Source organism: Cetorhinus maximus, chromosome 23 (assembly GCF_964194155.1).
Source record: "Cetorhinus maximus chromosome 23, sCetMax3.hap1.1, whole genome shotgun sequence".
Lineage (NCBI taxonomy): Eukaryota > Metazoa > Chordata > Chondrichthyes > Lamniformes > Cetorhinidae > Cetorhinus > Cetorhinus maximus.
In genome coordinates, this window is record NC_135901.1 from 13,677,919 (window position 1) to 13,684,067 (window position 6,149).

A 6,149-nucleotide genomic window follows, 5' to 3' on the forward strand; every position below is an offset into this window, starting at 1 on the left:
TTATGCAGCTGATTTCATACGAACTTTCAAATTAAGTTTATTGGGATCAAGCATGCCCTCATTTTTCTCAGTCGATCTACACAATCCAATTCTCCTTGCTCTACACACTGTGAGAGAGGCTGTTATAGAAAAGACGGAAAGGTTTGCTGCAACGACACAAAGCCTTGGTTAGATCACACCAGGAGGACTGTCGATAGTTCTGGGAACGGCACCTTATAAAGGATCAATATTTGCCTTGAAAGTTTCAGAGAAGCCGCATTGATTCTGTTGGTAGGTTTGGAAATTGAAAGTTGTCCATCCGCAGCTTGTGGCACTATTTCCCCTCACTGTTCACTTCATGTTCATGTCGAACACACTCGATGCTGTTATTGGCTGAACAAGTCTTCTGTGTTTTAACGAAACAGGCTGTTATTCGGCGCTCCCACTCCTGCCGCCCGGGTTGGGCCCTCATCAGGGAATGTTGTTTTCTTGTTGCTGTGTGAACTGTCACAATGAACTGATCCCGGAGTCTCTTTCCCCGGGATCGACAAAACCCGTCACTTCTCCTCCTTCATTCTCACTCTTTCATTCCCAGTTTGAGTCGGTTCTCCTTTCGGGCTCTTCAACAAATCCATTTGGACGGACAAGTGGCAGCTGAAATTTAATGTGAGGAAGTGTGAAGTGATTAATTTTGGTTGGAGAGGAGAGGAAACAGAAAATAATGGTTATAATTTTAAAGGGGCTTCTGTTTTGCACAGTGAGTGGTTCGGATCTGGAATATATCAATGTGGTCAGTTCCATGAGGGGATGGAGGTATTTTTACCACCCCAAACTTCATTCACATTAGTTGTGCACCTTCATATTAAAAAGGTTCAGAGAGAAAAAGCAGGTTTGAAAGAGGCAAGAGATTGATTCTTTCTGTATTTTAAAAAAAAAATTCAGTCAAGACAATGGCATTTGCGCATTTTGTTGTGGTAGTGTGGCCGAGCGGTCTAAGGCGCTGGATTTAGGTTCCAGTCTCCATGGAGGCGTGGGTTCGAATCCCACCACTGCCAATTTTTTACAAGATTCACCTTTTCAATCAATGTAGCCAAATCCTTCAGTGTGCGCTCGGGACGTGTGCAGTGCTCTATTCTGGCGGAAAGATCTAGGAGACACAGGTGGAATTACAGGCCAGGCAGGAATAGGTCGGGTTGTCTGCCTTCATTTTCTGCTGAACCATTGCATGATTTCAGGTACAGAACATTAAAGGATACCTGGTCCTTGTGTACAGGGCTGAGTGGTTAAGGTAATTGGCTTGAAATCTTCTGGAGTTTCCTGATACAAGTTCAAATCCTACCAGACTGCATTTCTCACTACTCTTGATTTTCAGAACTAATTATCAATTAAATTGACTCAAAATCCTTCAAACGTTTCTCTGTCTTTTTCATTTCTGTTCAACCGCAAGCATTCACCAAATTTGCAGCCGGAAGTGTAACAAAAACAGAGACAATTTGGTGATATCCATTCTTTCTGGATGTTTGCCTCTCCTTACGCCTCTGTCACTATCGGTGTCTATGTCTCTGTGTGTTCCTCTCCATGTGTCAATGTGATTCAGTTCCCTGAGGGGGTAAACCCATTTTTACCATTGCAAACTTTATTCACTTTCGTCATGTATCTTCATGGTAAATGGTACAGAGAATAACAGTTGGATTAAAAGTTGCAAGAGGAGATTGGCCTTTCTCTACCGACTGGAGCTGTTAGCATAGCTCAGTGGTTAAAATACTGGTATTGTAAACCAGGAGTTGTGAGGTCTATCCTTGCTAGTGCCTGCCATTAAAGTTTAGCTGATAAAAGCGGTGGAAATGTAAACTGTTGGGGGGACACAGATAGGCTGCAAAGAGATTTAGACAGGTCAGGGTAACAAAGATGGAAAATGGAGTGGAGTTTCGGGATGTGCGAAGCTATTCAGAAGGACCTAAAGGAATTTTAAAAATCTGAACTATTTAGGCACAACAAGTAATTAGGAAAGCTAATTATCATGACTGTGAGGGGGATTGAAGTAAGGAAGTTATGCTTCACTTGTGCAGGACACTGGTGAGGCCATGTCTGGAGTATTGTGTAGAGTATTGGCTTCCTTATTTAAGGAAAGATGTAAATGCATTAGAACGAGTTCAGAGAAGGTTTACTGGACTAATACCAAGAATGGCCAGGTTTTTGTTTTTATATTCTTCATGGAATGAGGGCGTCGCTGCCTAGGCCAGCATTTATTGCCAATCCCTAATTGCCCTTGTCTTATGAAGAAAGGCTGGGTAGGCTAGGCTTCTATCTGCTGGAGTTTAGAAGACTAAGAAGCGACTTGATCGAAATCTTTCAGGTCCTGAGAGGCCTTGACAGGGTGGATGTGGAGAAGATGTTTCCTCTTGTGGGACTTTCCCTGATCCAATGACATGAAGAGTTGGAATCGAGATTCTGATACAGTTTTTGTACCAAAAAATGTATTTATGCAGCTAATTTCATACCAAACTTTCAAAACTTGTGGGAGAACCTAGAACTAGGGGCCACTGTTCAACAATAAAGGGTCGCTCACTTGAGACAGAGATGATGAGATTTTTTTTTCTCCCGGAGGGTCGTAAGTCTTTGGAACTCTTCTACAAAATGCGGTGGAAGCTGAGCCTTTGAAACGTTTTAAGGCAGAGCTAGATTGATTCTTGATCAACAAGGGGGTGAAAGGTTATTAGGGTAAGCAGCAGGTTTCAATCAGATCAGCCGTGATCTTATTGAATGGCGGAGCAGGCTTGAAGGGCCGAGTGGCCTACTCCTGCTCCGAGTTCATATGTTTGCATGTTCTTTAAGTCCAGATTGCTTACCAGCTCTGTGTCCGAATGCCACAAAGTCAAGGATGATTGAAATTTTCACAGAGCAACTGACAGTGGATTCACTCGGTGTGATGGTGTGTTCCAGTTCTATATGTGCAATCACAGAATCAATTTCTATTTGCTACTTCCCAACAGCTTGGATGCTATGCACATGTTTGATCTAATTTATCTCATTTTCTTCGAAATAAATATTCAGAAAATTATTTGCCTGGGAACTTACTGGATAACAGCAGGACTGGCAAAGTTTGGGCAACGTTTCCTTGTGGCCAAAGGACACAAAGCAGAACTGTGTCGGTAATATAAGTAGAAGCAGCAACAGAGAGAATCTACTCGCCCTAGATGGTGTCAAACCACCAATATTTGGGTTGACAGCTGAATTCGCTAAACAAGATGTTTCACAAACACCCTGGTGACCTAGTGGTTAGGATTCGATATTCTCATCGCCCAGGTTTGATTCCCGGTCTCGCTGTTGTGCAAAAATATCACAACCAGAAACTAATTACTGATTCGAAAAAGTCTATCATGCCCAACAACTCATCCCCTTCCCACGGCACCTTGCCTGCAATCGCAGGAGGTGTAACACCTGCCCCTTTACCTCCTCCCTCCTCACCGTCCAAGGCCCCCAAACACTCCTTCCAGGTGAAGCTGAGATTTATTTGCACTTCGTGCAATTCAGGCTATTGTATTCACTGCTCCCAATGTGGTCTCCTCTATGCTGGGGAGAATAAACACAGACTGACTGTCCGCTTTGCAGAACACTTTCACACAGTCCGCAAGCATGACCCAGATCTGCCTGTCACTTGCCATTTCAATTCACCATCTCGCTCTCATGCTCACATTTCTGTCCTAAGCCTTCTACAATATTCCAGTGAAGCCCACCGCAAACTGAAGGAACAGCATCTCATCTTCTCATCAAGTACTCTCCAGCTTTCTGGACTCAATATTGAGTTCAACAACTTCAGACAATGAACTATTCCTCCATTTTCGTTTCCCTGCAGCCCCTACCCCCCCAAGTGCCAGTCTGCATCTTGTTCTCATGTTTTGCTTTCAGACAGCGCTGACACTTTTTCTACTATTAACACATTCTACCACTTTGTTTCCTTTCTTTTTATTTGTTCATGGGATGTGGCCTGGCTTGGCCAGCATTTATTGCCCGTCCCTAATTGCCTTTGTTCAGAGGGCATCTGTCAGAGTTAGTCACACTGCTGTGAGTCTGGAGTCACATATCGGCAGATTTGCTTCTCTGAAGGGCATTAGTGAACCAGATGGGTTTTTACAACAATTGACGATGGTTCCTTTCCATATTTTTATTGAATTCAAATTTCACCATCTGCCATGGTGGGATTCGAACGTGGGTCCTCAGAGCATTACCTGTGGTCTCTGGAATGGGGTCTCAGTCCTGTGACAATATCACCGCCTTCCCTCCAGTCAGTGCTGACCTTTTTTAAAAAAAATATTAACACATGCTTTCGTCTTTAATAGTATCATTACCGTTACCTTTAACTTGTGTTCCATGGCATTTTTGTCATTTATTCTCTCCTGACCTCCGACCTATCTCTGACCTTCTATTTTGCTGCAGCTGCTCCACCCACCCTCAGCAGCAGAAAACCCAGCACATTTCTACCTCCCTTCAGTTCTGAAGAAGAGTCATATGACTGGAAACGTTAACACTGTTTCTGTCTCCACAGATGCTGCCAGGCCTGCTGTGAACTTCAGCGTCCCCTGTTTTTATTATAGCACGAATGGCTTTATCAGGACATAAAATACAGGGCAAGTCGTCACAATCAGTGGAATGAGAACCAGAGTTAAAAGTTCTACGTGGGTATTAAATAGAACTGGAAATATCTGAGATGGAGATTAGGAGTTAAAAGATGTGACATGAAAGTGGAGGAACTAGATGTCAGTCAATTACTTTCCATGGTAATGCTCTGGGGACTCGGGTTCGATTCCTACCATGGCATATGGTGGAATTTGAATACAATAAAAATCTGGAATTAAAAGTCTAATGACGACGAGGGACCATTGCTGTTAAAAACCCATCTGGCTCACTGACGTCCTTTAGGGAAGGAAACCTGCGATCCTTACCTGGTCTGGCCTACATGTGACTCCAGACCCACAGCAATGTGGTTGACTTTTAATTGCACTCTGAAATAGGGATGGGCAATAAATGCTGGCCCAGTCATCGACGTCCACATTCCATTGAAAAATTTAAAATAAAAAACTTTTACTGCCGCGGCCTGGGTTGGATTTGAGGTGTGGGAATGAGGGTTCTTTGTGCATGTCCACACTGCTTAAACAGAGTTATTTTATTATTGGTTAAAAACTGAAAAGGCATAACAGCTTCTGCCAGAGTCAGTGGAGTAAGAATTGAAACTTCGCATCAGAACTGGTATCGGAGGGAATGAAGCAGGGAGAGAGGATCCCTGGGGTGATGTTCAGTGAGTTCAGAGAGATGATATCAGAGGGAATGGAGCAGGGAGAGAGGATCCCTGGGGTGATGTTCAGTGAGCTCAGGCGGATGGTATCAGAGGGAATGGAGCAGGGAGAGAGGGTCCCTGGGGTGGTGCTCAGTGAGTTCAGAGAGATGATATCAGAGGGAATGGAGCAGGGAGAGAGGATCCCTGGGGTGATGTTCAGTGAGTTCAGGAGGATGGTATCAGGAAGAATGGAGCAGAGAGAGAGGAGCCCTGGGGTGATGTTCAGTGAGTTCAGGGGGATGGTATCAGAGGGAATGGAGCAGGGAGAGAGGATCACCGGGGTGACATTCAGTTAGTTTAGGAGGATTGTATCAGAGGAAATGGAGCAGGGAGAGAGGATCCCTAGGGTGATGTTCAGTGAGTTCAGGAGCATGGTATCAGAGGGAATGGAGCAGGGCGAGATGATTCCTGGGGTGATGTTCAGTGAGCTTAGTTGTTTGTTGCGTCAGGCAGGCAGCAGAGTCTGGGAATTTCCACGATTTGTGCCCTCTGGTATTCCTGACAAACCCCAACTGTGGTAATAATTTGCAGGATTACTGCTCGATAATGTGTCTGTGTCAGATCGGCCCTAGATTCTAGGAATTATCCCATGGTTTGTGTCAACTGTCCTGTCAGCCTCATATATGTATTTTTTGTTATACATTTATGCGATGTGGGCGTGGCTCTCTGGGCCAGCATTTATTGCCCATCCCTAATTGCATTGAGAAGGTGGATTGTGACGTCTCTGCCTTGTGAGTGTTTAATTGGACAAGGTGGAGAGAGTCCAGGCGAATGCTCTGGGCGCATGGGTTCAAATCCCAACATGGCAGCTGCTGGAATGTGAATTCAATTAGTA

The 6,149-nt window shown here is 44.4% G+C and overlaps 1 non-coding gene across 1 annotated transcript; it reads left to right on the plus strand.

Moving 5' to 3' along the window:
* Positions 1–952: 952 nt before the first annotated feature.
* Positions 953–1,034, plus strand: trnal-uag (transfer RNA leucine (anticodon UAG)). Its single transcript has one exon. It is a non-coding gene; the product is annotated as a tRNA-Leu (tRNA).
* The last annotated feature ends 5,115 nt before the right edge of the window (positions 1,035–6,149 follow it).